Source organism: Calliphora vicina, chromosome 2 (genome assembly GCF_958450345.1).
Source record: "Calliphora vicina chromosome 2, idCalVici1.1, whole genome shotgun sequence".
Taxonomy (NCBI): Eukaryota; Metazoa; Arthropoda; class Insecta; order Diptera; family Calliphoridae; genus Calliphora; species Calliphora vicina.
The window spans coordinates 100079781-100095261 of record NC_088781.1 but is presented as its reverse complement, the minus strand read 5'-3'; the positions used below and the strand labels follow the sequence as shown (position 1 = coordinate 100095261).

Genomic DNA, 15481 nt, shown 5'->3' with positions numbered 1-15481 from the left:
AGACTATTCATGACATTGGTGCCCTTCAAGAGGATGTTTTAGAATATATATCTGGCTATATTATTATGTAATGAAAATTCTTTCACATGGGTCGACCAGGTGTCAAGGGGTTACCTAGAAAAACCAGCTTACCAGTTTGTGGAAAACAAAAAAATTGGAGTATGTATTCCATAAAGTAATTAAATCTCAAATACCGCACTGTCGGAATTTCCATAAACTCCTGGTCAGGGAAAGCCAGTCGATTGATCTGCCCGATAATACAAATTTTTTTTTTCAAATGCCGGATATATTTCCGTATAAAACATTTAAATAAACGCCTCAAGCTTCAAAAACAAAAATTAATTGGCAGTAAAAAACTACTTAAAATCTCGGGAATCCCGGGAAATGAAATTTTTCATAAAAAAATAAAATTATCCGGGAAACCCCAAACCCTAGACACAGCCGAATATAGCTCTCTTACTTGTTTTAATATAAAATGAAATGTTTGCGAACTCGTATGTTAGATTGATAAAATCGATAAAATTAAGATGAAATAATGAATTGGATTTTTGTTTAGACTTAAAGCTCTTTAGACCAGTAATGTTCATGCCATACAACAATTAATTGTTGCCAGTTGGCCAGGCAGTTATACGAAATTTTCGTCGATGATGTCTTCAGGACATTTTATAATTTGTCGCCTATACAAAGCCATTGAGGACAAGTATATAACAAAGTCGCATATGTTGTCGTATTTTAAGCTCTATTGTTGATTAGCTAACGACAATTTAATGAACTTGTCTTGAATAAAATAATATTGAGGACAAAATGAACGACAAGTGCATGCATTTTATCCTGTATCAAGCCACGACAAGACGAGCGACAATGTCTTCATCTGATCGTCAGTTTTGCATGCACTTTGACGTCTTTGAAACTATATTGACGACCAGAAGGACGACAAAGTATTTAAAATTTCTTCATTTAAACTATATTGACGACAAATAAGACACTTGAAAGAATTTGTCATGTTTTTATCAACATACAAATTTAAAACATTTGACTTGTCATCTTACTGGCCTACCTAAACAAAAGCGTAATACCATGTTCACACGACGGCATTATTCGTCATTCACGCTCTCATTCGTCATTCAACCCCCAATTACGAACTGAATTACATGATTCGCCATACAAAATTTCAAGTGCGAATTACATTGTTCGTACGTAATTCAGTTTGAATTACCTTATGAATTACGAACGAATGACTGTCATCTCTAATTTTTATCGATTATTTATGTATCAAAATCAGCTGTCCAAACAAAAATGTCAAAACAAAACGAAATAAAGAAAAAGATTTTTGTATTAAATAAATAAATTAAAAGAAATAAAAAGTCTGATTAAAGTTAAATTCATTTGTAGAAGTAGCAGCTCTGCCATTCTTTCAGCCCACACCTCTAATAAAGCCCGCTCGCCCTGGTCCCACTTGCTTGCACTTTTTCTTTTTTCTAATGAAAATAATAATTAAATTATATTTGTTTAATTAATAATGCTACAATTTTATGTTTTTACTTACCTTTTTTATCCATTGCCAAATTACAAATTTAAAATTCGCACCAAACAAACAAAACATGTAAACAGAGGGAAAAAAACAAGAAGAAGAAATAAATAAATGTCAAACTGAATTACGAATGTTGTCGTGTAAACAGGTTGATTCGCTTAGCTTTAACGCTGAAATGTCATACCTAAACAACAGCGGCAACGCTACATCAAACAAAAAAAAACAGGGTTATCAAAAAAATAAATATAACAACCCTGATTATTTAGACAATAACCATATTTCTGATAATATAAAATATATAAATATAAAAGAAAATAATATATGTATACTATTTTGAATATTTACACTTACCTCCATTTTCTAATAACAAATATATAATTTTTGCTTATTTGTTTTTCCTTTTGTATGTATGTGTTTACATTTATTGTGTTTTGCAACTAACTTCACTATTAAACGCGCTGTCAAAATTGGTATGCTACATACAAATTGTAAGGGAATGAGAATTTTTGACAACTAAAAAACGCTTGCGCCCGTGTTTAGGTATGTCAATTAGTTTTTTAAAGTTTTTTGTTGAGAAAAAATCCCAAATAGCGGGACTTTAACAGAAAATAAGAAAACAAACAAACGCAAGAAGGAACGTATGTTATTCAGTTGAGTTTTTAAAGTTCTAGTGAAAAGTGGTCTTAAAGTGCTTAACGGCGAAAAAAAAGTAACGAAACAGTGTGACGATGAACCTTCAGATCTTTTGATATTTTTTTTAAAGTCCATATTGGATTTTTTTGAAAAGTTTATTTAATAATTAAAAGTTTTAAAAAATATCCAATATGGACTTTCAAAAAAATAGCAAAAGATCTGAAGGTTCATCGTCACACTGTTTCAAAAGCCATTAGACAGTATAAGGATGACTTAAATATTGAAAGAAAATCTGGATCCGGAAGAAAAAAAGGTGTAACAGATTTTGGTAAGGCAAACGATGTCGAACAACTCTTTCGAAGATCACCGAACACTTCTATCAGAAAAGCAGCTCGTAAAGCTAAATGCTCTGATTCCTTTGTGTGCAGAGCCAAAGCTAATACTGGGTTGAAGTCGTTTAAAGTTCCTGAACCCAATGCGTTAAAGAACTTAGAGCAAACGAACAAGCGAAATAATTGAGGACAAATTTTATAAAAAAAATACACCTGTTGTATGATGGATGATGATACTTATGTACTGGCAGACATATTACAACTTCCGGGTCAAGATTTTAATGTAGCTGATGGACGAGGTAATGTTCAAGAATAATACCGGTCAAAAAAACAAACAAAATCACCCATATAATTAAATGTTATAAAGTTTTTTTAAAAATTAATTAAATAAGCTGTTTAATTTTAGTTACTTACAATTTTTATTTGTATAAATAAATATATTTAGGAATAATAAAATGAAAATATCTATTTCTATAAAAAAAATATGGCGACAAAGTCGTCAATGACAATATGGAAGATACAATCGATAACTGTCATGAGATAAAAGTCGTGTATATAGACGTCGATGACAACTTTAACCACATTGTCACTCATATGATCAACGACAATGTGCATGATAATGTCGCTCACATTGTCGTCAACGATTTGTATGGGCTGTCGCCTACGTGTCGTCTAGGATTTAACATTGTCTTGTACGCATCGTCGACGTTGTCTTGAAGACAAGGCCAACTGGGTTATTTAAAAAATTTATACACATTTGTTATGCTCCTTTAAAAACTTTTGTTCATTCATCGTTGAGCATGCGGCGGACTATCGTCATTCTTTTCAGATTTTTATTAAGCATTGTTGTTGGTTGTTTTTGGACGAAGCATAGCAAACACACGCGATTCAATTGCAATTGAACACAAAAGAACAAAGTCAAAAATAAATAAAAAATCTAAGAGAATTTCGGCCGTACAATGCATATTTTTTCTTTTCCTTAAAATTTAAATTACGTTCATTTATTAAATTGGTTATAAATAACTAATAATTGGTTATAACTAAATCTAAACTTTCTTTATCTTGTTCTTATTTTAAGTGTTTGCTGGGTAAGTTTTTGATTTTGACAAATAAAAATTGTATATCTTGAGTTACAAAACATTTATTTTAATAGATATCCCACTCGCATCCCACTAAGCGATCAAAAAGGCCTTCAAGGAAAACACCTAAGCTTTCTTTTGAAAAAATTAAAAAAGGACCCATTTTAAAAAAAAGTCAACAAAGTTTTTATTTTATTTATTTATTTATTTATTTATTTCAAAATTAGATAATACATAAATGTATATGCTAATTATATTAATTATAGCTATAGCAACTGGGCCTTAAGCTAAGTAGGTTTCGAATATATTTATATTAATAAAGTATGTACAAAGGTGTTGTTAGATCTTATAAAATATTTATATCCTATCATAAAATTTAATACTTTTCAAGTAATTTATTATTTTGTTAATGGAATGTTCTGAGGGAAATGTTAGACATAAAAGTGGGTTAGTATCGGAGAAAATTTGGTTTCTAATTTGTTCAAATTTAGTGCATTCACATAAGATGTGTGTGATGTTTAAGGGACAGTTATTATGACAATCACAAAGAGGACTGTCATTGCCTGCTAATAAGTGATTATGAGTAGTCTTAGTGTGACCTAATCTAAGTCTAAGGAAGATTATTACATCCTTAAGTTCGATACTATTGATATATTGTAACCAAGTATAGATGTTACTTTTATTCGGGTTAATAGATTTGTACCAATTATTCGTATCGGACCAAATACAGGAGTTTATGTTATAAGCTTGTTCTTTTACAAATTTACTAATATCCGAAAAATTTCTATTAATTTTCATAGTTAGTGGTGATTTATGTGCTAGTTTTGCAGTATTATCTGCAATTTCGTTACCTGGAATCAGGGCATGACCTGGAATCCAAATTAAAATAACTTTTGGAAAATTTTGTATAAGAAAGTTTCTGATATGTGTAGCATAAAAATTGTTGTTGTTAATATTTTTAATGGCGTGAATTGCTGATAGTGAATCGGAGCATATAGCGAAATTACCAGATTTCTGACAGTATTCGATTGCTTTATATATTGCTATTATTTCAGCCGTAAAAACTGAACTGAAATTAGGAAGTAACGAAGTAAAAATTATATTATTCTCTGATGTGATTGCAAAGGAAACTGACTCTATAGATTTGGAACCATCAGTGTAAATAAATGTTCTGTCTTGATTCTGGTTTTTGATTTCTTGAAAAAGTAAGCGGTTTCTTCTTTTTTATAAGCTGATAGAGAAAAGTCGACGGATTTATCTTTTAGATTCCATGGAGGGCAAGATATCCTTTTAGGTTTTGGAAATTTAGTTGGAAAATTAAAATTTGAGGAATGTCTTATTATTTCATATAAAGCTGATTTAATTTTACATTTTCCTTTCATTTTATAATATTTTTCTATAATTTTTTGTAATGGTGTATCATGGCAGAATATGATTGATTTGATGGCTTTTTTTAATTCTAGTTGGTATAAAATTTTTAAATTTAGAGTATTGGATTCAAAGTGGATATTTTTAATTGGAGTAGTTCGAAGAACACCGAGTGCACATCGAGTTACTGTGTTTATAACCGTATTAATTTTTTTTAAACAGGATGTAGTTGAATTGCCAAATAAAACCAATCCATATCTAATTTTAGATATTATTAATGCTTTTATTACATTTAAAAGTGTAATTGTATTAGGATTGAATTTTGAGTAGGATAAACATTTGATTATGTTAATTCTGTTTGTTAAGGATTTATTTAGGTCTTCGATGTGGTTGTTCCATCTGAGTATTTTATTGAATGTGACACCTAGTATTTTCAAAGTATTGGTTTTTATAAATTGAATAGTACTTGTAATCATATTACAATTACAATTGTGTTTCCTGCATATATGCATAAACTTACATTTTGTACTTGACAATACAGCGCCGGATTCTTCACACCACTGTAGGATATCATCGATTATATTACTAATATTAATATTTGGATTTTTTATATTTTTTGACTTTATTATTATGTTGAAATCATCAGCGTAAGCGCAAAAACTAATGTTTTTGTGTATAGATATGATATTGCAAAGTTTGTTGTAAGCAACAAGGAAGAGAACGATTGATAAGGGAGATCCTTGCGGGATTCCATTATATAGATTAAATGTTTGTGAATATGTTTTACTTAACCGAACCAAAAATTTTCATGAAGTTAACTATATAGTTTATAATTTTAGGTCCAACTTTCCATGAAATAAGTTGATCAATTACGGAATGGATTCCGATTTTATCGTATGCTTTTTCAAAATCCAGTGACACTATGGTCAGGTGATTCTTTGAAGCTAAGATACTAGCAGCTAAATGCTCAATAAAAAGCAGAGTATCCGTTGTGGATTTTCCTTTTTTGAAGCCCAGTTGATTATTATTAAGAAGATTGTTGGAAGTTATATACCACAAAATTCGATTTGCAACAATTCTGTCTAATATTTTCCCAATACATGAGTTTAATGATATTGGCCTATAGGATTTAGTCTTGGTTTGTTCGCTATTTGGTTTTAAGATTGGTATTACTAAACTTGTTTTATATTGTTGAGGGATTTGTGTATTAATAATGTTGTTAAAGAGAGCTAAGATTCTCTTCTTTACAGTATTTGGAGAATTTTTAACCATATTGTATGATATTCTATCCAATCCCGGTGATTTTCCTTTGAGTCTGTTTAGAGTGGAATTAAATTCACTAATAGTGATATTTTCTTCTATAAGTTTAGCTTTTTTACTCGGATTAATATTTGCTAAGTGTTCTCTGAAATTTGATTTGATATCTTGGAATTTAACTGGAAATTTTTGATAAGATGAATTTTCAGACCAATATTGTCCCAACTCATTACCTATATCGTAATGATTAGTTAGGATGTTAAATGGTGGATTATCGCTATGTATTGAATGTATACTAAATGTTGTTTTATAACCACAGAACCTTCTTATATTATTCCAAATTTTCTTTGAGGTTGTATTAGGATTAATTGTTGATGTAAAATTATGTAAAGATTTACGTTTAGATGTTTTAATTTCCTTTTTGAAAAGAGCGTTTGCTCGTTTATACCTTATCATGTTTTCGTTATTAATATTCCTTCTGAAGATATAAAACAGACTATTTTTTTCGAGCTTCAAACGTTCAAGCTTTTGGTTCCACCATGGAACTGGTGTACGGCCCTTGGGGGGTTGTGATAGTGGAATCGATTCATTTGCGGATTGTATAATAATTTTCCTAATATTCGCTGCTTCCTTATTAACATTTGTGTCAATTTGCCTAGTAGCTTCATATGAAAGACATTTTCTATTGAAAAGATTCCAGTCAGCCTTTTCAGTTTTAAAATGAGGTTTTGTTGCCTGAATATTTACACATTGATCTTTAAATAGTGATAGAATGATTGGAAAATGATCGCTTCCCCATAAATCTTCTTCTATAACCCATTTAGAATGTATATACAGTTCAGGTGAACAGAAAGATAGGTCGATGTGAGTCAGAGAGTTTAGGGTGGAAAGATGTGTGGGGGATTTATCGTTTAATAATATAAAATTATAATTGTTAATAAAATTGTTTAAAATGTTAACCCTCTTGTTATTTTTCGCAGACCCCCAGGTTTGGTGCCAGCTATTAAAATCACCTGTAATAAGTGTAGGTGTATTAAAGTTGCCAAAAACGTTTTGTAGGTTTTGATACACAAATTTTACATTTGGGGAAATATATGCCGAGATAAGATTAAACTTTATTTTAGAATTGATTTGCAAACATATTGCTTCAAAGTCGTTATTTATAGGTATTTGTTTGTGCTGAATCGAATTGTGGATTATCAGAGATATACCACCGTAAGAATTTGAGTTGTTAAAATTATACAAAGTGAAAATGTTAGGTACAGGGATGTTAATGAAATTGTAAATATGAGATTCTTGAATAGAAATAATTTTAATATTGTACTTATTAATAAGTAATTGTAATTCGTTGTAGTTTTGGAGATAACCTCTAATATTCCATTGTAAGATATTTAAAGATAGCATTATAATACAATTATATTAATGATGTTAGTACTTAGTTATTAATTAAAGAATTACAATTGTTGTTGTTTTTTTACTTTATAAATTACTACTCAATATCAAATGATTGGATTGACATCGATTCCGATGTCTCCCCTTCATCACTGATTGTTTTGGTTTTAGTTTGTTTCGCATTGTTTTGTAGTTTTTTTTTGTTCTTTCTTTTTATTACTTGTATTGATCTATTTGATGTATTTTTTGGTAGAATATTTACTAATTTCTGCTTTGCTGAGTTAATGGTAGATTCAATATTAGAGCACGTAGGTGTTTCAATATTGTTGTAGTTCACTGGTTCTCTTGTGGTTGTACAAAGAGTAGTTGAATTGTTGACATTAGTTAAGTTTGAAGATTCTCGTATGGTGTTACTAAGAGTAGTTGGGTTATTGTTACTAGTTGAGAAAAAAAACTGTTTATTTGTCGTTGCTGTTTTTGTTACAGTAGAGTAAGATGATTGTCCGCTTTGGTGACGTTGTTTGTAGGTTTCGACAGCTTTTTTTCTATATACTTTTTCTAATGTTACAATTGATTGTATTTCTTTTTCTCTTAAAAATATTGGACAATTTTTGTCCAGAGAACTATGTTGGCTGTTTGCATTGTTGTTATAAACACAATTAACGCATGTTGATGGATTATTACATTTTTCATCGTCTTCTTCGAAATGATATGATAGTGCACAATTTGGGCATATTGCATTGTTTACACATGTATTTTTAGTATGTCCATATCGTAAGCACTTGCGGCATCTTAGAGGGTAGGGGATATAGGGACGTACTTTTACTATCTTTAAATTCTCTGGTAAGTTGAGAGTGGCTAATGTAATAATTATTAGTCCCGTCTCAATTAGCTCTTTACCAACTTTTTTCAATATTTTTCTTATTTCAGTTACATTTTGGTTTTTGAGTTCATGTAGTATTTATTCTTCTTCTATTCCTCTGAGGTCATTAGAGTAAATTACGCCTTTTGAGAAATTGAGAGTAGTGTGTTCGCGGACTTCAACTTGTATGGAGGGTGAAAGGGAAGTCAATGTAATAAGTTTGGCAGCTTGCAAATTGTTTTTTGTTTTTATCAATATATTACCGTCGCGATTTTTTTTGCACATTTCGACTTCACTACCGCATGCACAATCAATAACTTTTTTGATGAGGAATGGAGAGACATTTGTTAAATTTTCAACATTTTTTTCTATTGTGTTGTTCATTTCTTTTGATGTACCACTAATTGTTTCATTGTTAATTCTACTCATTAATAGGTATTTAGGACCGTCGGAAATAATAGTTAATTTTTTACTTTTATCTGTAGTAAAAATAGGTTGATTTTGGGAGACCAACTTGTCCGGAGGGTCACCCGAGCTTCTCTCTCCCATCGCTGTATATATTTAAATTTATTTTTGTGGTATGTTTTGTGAAATTGGGGGTTTTTGATATTGGTGTTAAAAAGAAGAATTCAATTCTTACACGAGAACAATCGAACTAAGCAGACGTCTGATTGCATTCACTGACGAATTGATACTGCAACAAAGTTTTTGATTTTGCTAAAATAGTCAAAAATTTATTTTGATAGATATCGAACTCGCATTCCACTAAGCGACCACATAGGTCTTCAAGGAACATTTTGAAAAAAAAGTCAAAAAAGTTTTTGATTTCGGGAAAAAATATTAAACATTTCATATTTTTGTTTACATATTTTTTCGAAAGATTGAAGAAATGGCTATATAAACTATTTGGAACACATTTTGCTAAGAACAATAGGTAAAAAGTTTGGCGACCAAAATTTCCAATTGGCGACATGGCGATTTTTTGGCGATTTACAGACTAGTTGGCGATTTATTTGGCGATTTTTAACAAATTATTTGTTTTTCTTGAAATAATTTCATTTCTTTGATATTTATTAACCCAATAATTAATAATTAAAATTAATCACGTATTATCTGATCATATGGATGCAGGTAGCATACACGATCAAATAGTTTGAACAATATTAATTTTTTCTTCTAAAATATTTAAGCCGTCTTAATAACTTAATATGCTCATTAAAATTGGCTATTGGTTCGCCGGATTCTTTTCTGCCATTGGAATCTATCGATTTTGGCACAGAATTTGGAACGGAATTACAAAATATAAAAATGGAGGAATATGATGTAGAAATTTTAAAAGAAGATGGTTTTTTGTACTTAAAAAACTTTTAAAAGAAATGCTTAAACAGTTACCAGAAAATATAAATAACTCTTTTTAAAGTATATAATGAATTTTCAATATTAAAATGTGGAAATTTTCGGTAGTTCAAAATTCATTCATTAACTTTATTTAAATCCAAAATTATCTGCAGAGGAATATGAATTGTAATGGTCAAAATTAGCATATATCAATTAAACTTAGATCTTTAAAGGTGAAATTTCAACAAATTTGTTAGATTTGTGGCCGCAGCTGGAATTGTTAAAAGCAAACTGAAATCTGGGAGTGAATGAATGTTTTTGTGTATTTATTTCATTTAATACTCAAACTCAGACATTTTGGAAATTTTCGGTAGTTCAAAATTCATTAACTTTATTTAAATCCAAAAGTATCTGCAGGGGAATATGAATTGTAATGTTCAAAATTAGCATATATCAATTAAACTTAGATGCGATGCAGCTGGAATTGTTAAAGGCTTAGCATTGGCCGTTCTAAACATGTTAATTTTACCAACCAAATATGTATGTAGAATTCCAAAAAAAATATTTTGGCGACTTTTGGCGATTTTTCGTTTAGCTTTTGGCGATGGAGGTAAAAAAAATCTGACAACCCTGACATGGATGAGAAAAAACTCATGTTTGGCCAAAATGTACAATTTTGACCCCCTCTAACTAAGAGAGTTCTTTTTGTGTCTGTATTGCTATCCAATAACCTAACCTTGGTGCAAATTTCACACCCATCGGAAGACATCGATTTTAAAAATTGGGTCAATTGACATGAAATCCATATTTATAATGGTAAGAATAATAAAATCTCAATAACAATCAAATTGAGGTTCCAAAAACCATAAAAGTGATTAATTAAAACGGCTTATGTCTTTACTAACTTTAATTTAATGTTTTCGGTTATAGTAATTTATAATTAATTATTAAAATATAAAACAATTTCAATTGTTTGAATTAGTAGAAGTTTTTGGTTTTCTGAAATTTTGCAAAGATGAATTGAAAATTAATCTAAGTAAGAAAATATTTCATAGAACATACACATAATTCAGTACATATCGGCGGATTTCATGTCAAGTGAACAAACCGATGTCTTCCGATCGGTCTGAAATTTAAAACAAGGTTGAATAGTAATTTAGACACAATTTTTCAACAAGATCGGTCAAGAACTCTCTGGGTTGGAGGGATCAAAATTTTACATTTTGGCCAAGTAGGCGTTTTTTCTCATCCATGTAACTGATTACCTATTGTTCCTATCAAAATTTGTCCCAAATAATTTAGATAACTATTTCTTCAATCTTTCGAAAAAAAATTTAAAAAATATAATAATTATTAAAAAACAAAGAAATGTTATTTAATTGCTCCAACTTCTAGTATTCATTCCATATTTCAAAAAGTTTTGCGTAACATACATTCAGTAATTACAATCGAATTCAACAGACGAATTCAGTAACCGAACGAATCTCTTTTCTCTGTATATTTGGATAGAATGTGTAAAATTAAATTTGTTCTATAACCACCAGGGCTGCCAGATGAATTTGGGAAAAAATCGTCAATATCCCGATAAAAAAGACAAAAATCGTCATTTCGAATTTTAAAAATCGTCAAAAAAAATCGGAAAATTAAAAAGATAAAGAATTCTAACAGGAATTTTAAATTTCTATTTAAAAAGTGAACGAAAACATCACATTTATCAAAAAACATTTCTTAAAATTGAAGTTTATAAATAAGGGATCACTAAAATAAAAAAGTAAAGCTCAATTTAATTATAATATAAGGTTTTATTCAGAAGTGTTTTTAATTTTAAATAAAACACAAAATAGAATTTAATAATTTTTATTATGACCCGAATGAACAATATCTGACATTACTTTTTAAATATAATTTCATTAAAATATAGCATTTGGTCCATTTGGAAGGTAATAATGCCTGAGATTAAAGCATAAATTCAAGCTTGGCGGCTTCAATTGATGTTATTATATTCTGAATAAATTTTGTCAAAATAGAAAAAGGTGCTTTAGAATTTCTACGTTTTATTTCAGTAATTTATTTACAAAAATTGATTTAAAATCTAAAAATTTTAATTGACAAAGTTCAAAATCTAAATATTCACCAACAAAATGAGAAAATTCTTTAACTATTTCATAAAATAGTACCATATTTTCATAATGCAGAAAATCGTCATTTTCGAGAAAGAAATCGTCAAATTGCTATTTTTGAAACCAAAAATCGTCAAAATGACGATAAATCGTCAAATCTGGCAGCTATGATAACCACCCTTATTTTTCGTTATATGCATTCAAGACCATTCTCTCACTGTTTTTCTTTCTACCGAATGATAAGCGGCTATCCTTGCTTAATATCCTTTATAATTCTCATTCAGTTTGACATTTATTCAACATAAGTAGTCAAGTTTGAGCAGCGAAAAGCATACTTACCTGGCGTAGGGGTTACCGTGATCATTAAGGCGGTTCCCCCGGATTGAGGCTTGATCATTGCACTTACGATTGAGTTGACCTCCGCGATTATTCCTAATGCGAATAACTCGTGCGTGTAATTTTTGATAGCCGGGAATGGCGTTCGCGCCGTCCCGACAATATTGGTATAAATTTGATTTAGAATATTTTAGCAAATTGATGTATTTGATTGATTGGTACCAGTGTGACGGGATCTTAAAAAATTGTATTAATATAATAATTATAATTGCTGAAAAGTCTTTACAATAAAGCTAAAAAATAATAAACATTAATATTTTTCAATTTGAGGGGACGATATAATACAACTTGTGCAAAAAAAGGATATTTGTTTTAAATGTCAATATTATTTACGATTTTAAGGCATAGAATAAACACATAGAACGGAAGGAGAGAGTAATATATATTGAAAAATTACTCTCTTTTCACACATACGGGTGATACAATAACAAAATACATGCAATACATTCTCATGAATTAGGTTTTTGACAACAGACTTAGGTTTTTGGCTCTCAGTTACCTATCTAGTTGTTGTCTATGTTTTAAGGCTTAATGACTTCAGCCAAAGAAACCATTTTTTGGTCAAATCTACTGTATGATTCGTTAATACAATCAGAAAGGATGTCTAGAGCCGTTTTTTTTAATAATTCTTTATAGTTTTCTCGAGGATCGGTGCTCTGCGTTTTTAAAATTTTTTACTCAAAAATTAAATGTTTGCAAACTCGTGTTAGATTGATTAAATCGGGAAAATGTAAGTGTCCTAATTTTTTTGTGGGATCTATCATTAAGTTTTTACAAAAGAAAAAATATAGCGACTGTTTTGGGAAAAAAGTAAAAAATACGACCCTTTTTACATGTTCTGACTTTGAATGCCTTTTTATAGGGACGAGATAGCTGTTAGCAAGTTGTTTTTATTTTATTTAGAATTTTATCGCCAATACAGCTGATTTTTTTAAAATAAATTTTGACCCTCCCTGTGTCCGCCATATCTAAAAAAAACAAAAAAGATCGAGCAACTAAAAGTGATAACCTACATATTTCAGCTCATTCGGATCATAAATGGATTTTTGATTTACTTCCAATTGAAATTTATTAATAAATGTCGGGATGGCGCGAACGCCATTCCCGGCTATCAAAAATTTCACGCACGAATTATTCACATTAGGAATAATCGCGGAGGTCAACTCAATCGTAGGTGCAATGATCAAGCCTCAATCCGGGGGAACCGCCTTAATGATCACGGTAACCCCTACGCCAGGTAAGTATGCTTTTCGCCGCTCAACCGTGATAACTTATATTGTAAAATTTTCAAACTAACTGAGAATTGTAAAGGATAATATGCAAAGAAAACATAATTGTCTGTAAGATTCGTAACAGCGCAAGATCTAATGGAGGCTAATTAAATATATAATTACATTTAACAGACAATGTTGAACGAAAATTCTTAAAAATTTTCTTCACGAATGTTAAACAAACTACGAGCTTATTCCCGCAATTCTTCTTTTCCCGTGAAAGCGGAAAAGTTTTTAATATACAAAATTGCAAATATATTAAGTGTAGTTTCTATAAGCAATAAAAACCATAAAATTAAATTACAACGATTTGTAAACGTATAGTCCGATTTCAATAAAATATATTACAAATTGAATTGAAGTTTTGAATTTCAAAAATAATGAAAGTTTAGCGCCCACAGTGTCGATTTTTCGAGCAAAATAATTAATTATGATTATGATTAATTTACCGTTTTTAAAAGGTAAAAACGTAACAATTTCTATTAATTTCAAATTTAAAATTTCTAGGTACTATTTTTGAAAACAGTTTACACATGACTTGTTATTTGACAAAGGCGAATACAATTTAATTATTATCAAATAATGTGAGGATGGTGCATGCACCACTCCAATGATAATTTGCATATTGTCCTCATAGATAAATGAATAATTTTTACTTACATGTAATTGAAATAGTGAAAATTGCCTCTACTATTTAACCCTTAAATAAATATGCAAAAATAACCCTTACAGAATGACCCGGGTACCTAAGTAGCCATATAAAATTAAAATATGTTGTTGAATACCACATTACCCCTTCCTAGTTTAATCAGACTTAAACGATATCACGATTTAACTAATAATATTAATTAAAATAAAAATTACTGGAAACCTTTAAAAAATCAAAACAAAGTTTAAAATTAAAATATGCTCTTGAGAACCACCACATATGGGAATAGTAAATTAAACAACAAATAAATAAAACAAGTAAGAACAGATGATATTTAAAAAAAAATCGACCCTCCGTAGGCCCGACATATCTAAAAAACGATCGTGCAAGATCTTGACCTAAAAGTGATAATCTACATATGTATGTTTCTCAAGGACTATTTATATTTTAAATTTCAGCTCATTCGAATCATAAATGGATTTTTAGCGATTTTTTAAAAAAATGTGGGTCTCACAGGTAGCGTGTAATTTTGCTAATTAAGCGTAAAGATCATTATTTACATCATTGATATCTATGATGAACCCCACTGAAATTTTCCGACAAAAACATTCGTGAAACATTTTAATCCTTAAATCTCTGTTTTGAAATTGACCTCTAAAGAGATGAGCTAGAGGGTTAAGATCTTCCATATAAATGATCCTTATAAAATTCCACCATATAACTCTGACAATAAGACATTAACTTACAACATTTTTTTAATTTAGTATCATGCTCACTTTGACCAAAAACCGAAAACTTTGACCCACTGTAAAAAAAATTCAGACCAGCTGGACTACAAGTTTATTCTACAAACATGATCTACTCAACATGCCCTTTCAGAATTATGGGGTCGCTATTCTGTTCCAAAAATGCAGTTGGACAGTGTTATGACCGATCATCATAAAATTATGTGATACGAATTCAGTATATATAAAACTTATTGGGAGCAAAATTTGTGTAGATACCTACATACCTATATAAATACACAGTGGGTATACAAGATTTGGGTATTACCCACCAAAATATTTTTCTGATATAGGGGTTATATGAGGATCGGTCAATTATGGACCGATCCTCATAAAAGTTGGTAGAAAGATTTAGGTACATATAAAACTTGTTTATGACCAATCACGATATTAATTATCATAAGACAATTATGAATGTTCAAAAACATTATGATTTAAAACCCCCATAAAGAAAACCACCCAGATAAA

General features: G+C 29.9%; 2 non-coding genes across 2 annotated transcripts; one reads left to right on the top strand and one right to left on the bottom strand.

The window, feature by feature from the left end:
- The first annotated feature begins 12243 nt into the window (after positions 1-12243).
- LOC135952743 (U1 spliceosomal RNA) lies at positions 12244-12408 on the top strand. The gene has a single exon (XR_010576108.1). It is a non-coding gene; the product is annotated as a U1 spliceosomal RNA (small nuclear RNA).
- Positions 12409-13388: 980 nt separating this feature from the next.
- LOC135952744 (U1 spliceosomal RNA) lies at positions 13389-13553 on the bottom strand. Its single transcript, XR_010576109.1, has one exon. It is a non-coding gene; the product is annotated as a U1 spliceosomal RNA (small nuclear RNA).
- Between the last annotated feature and the right edge of the window lie 1928 nt (positions 13554-15481).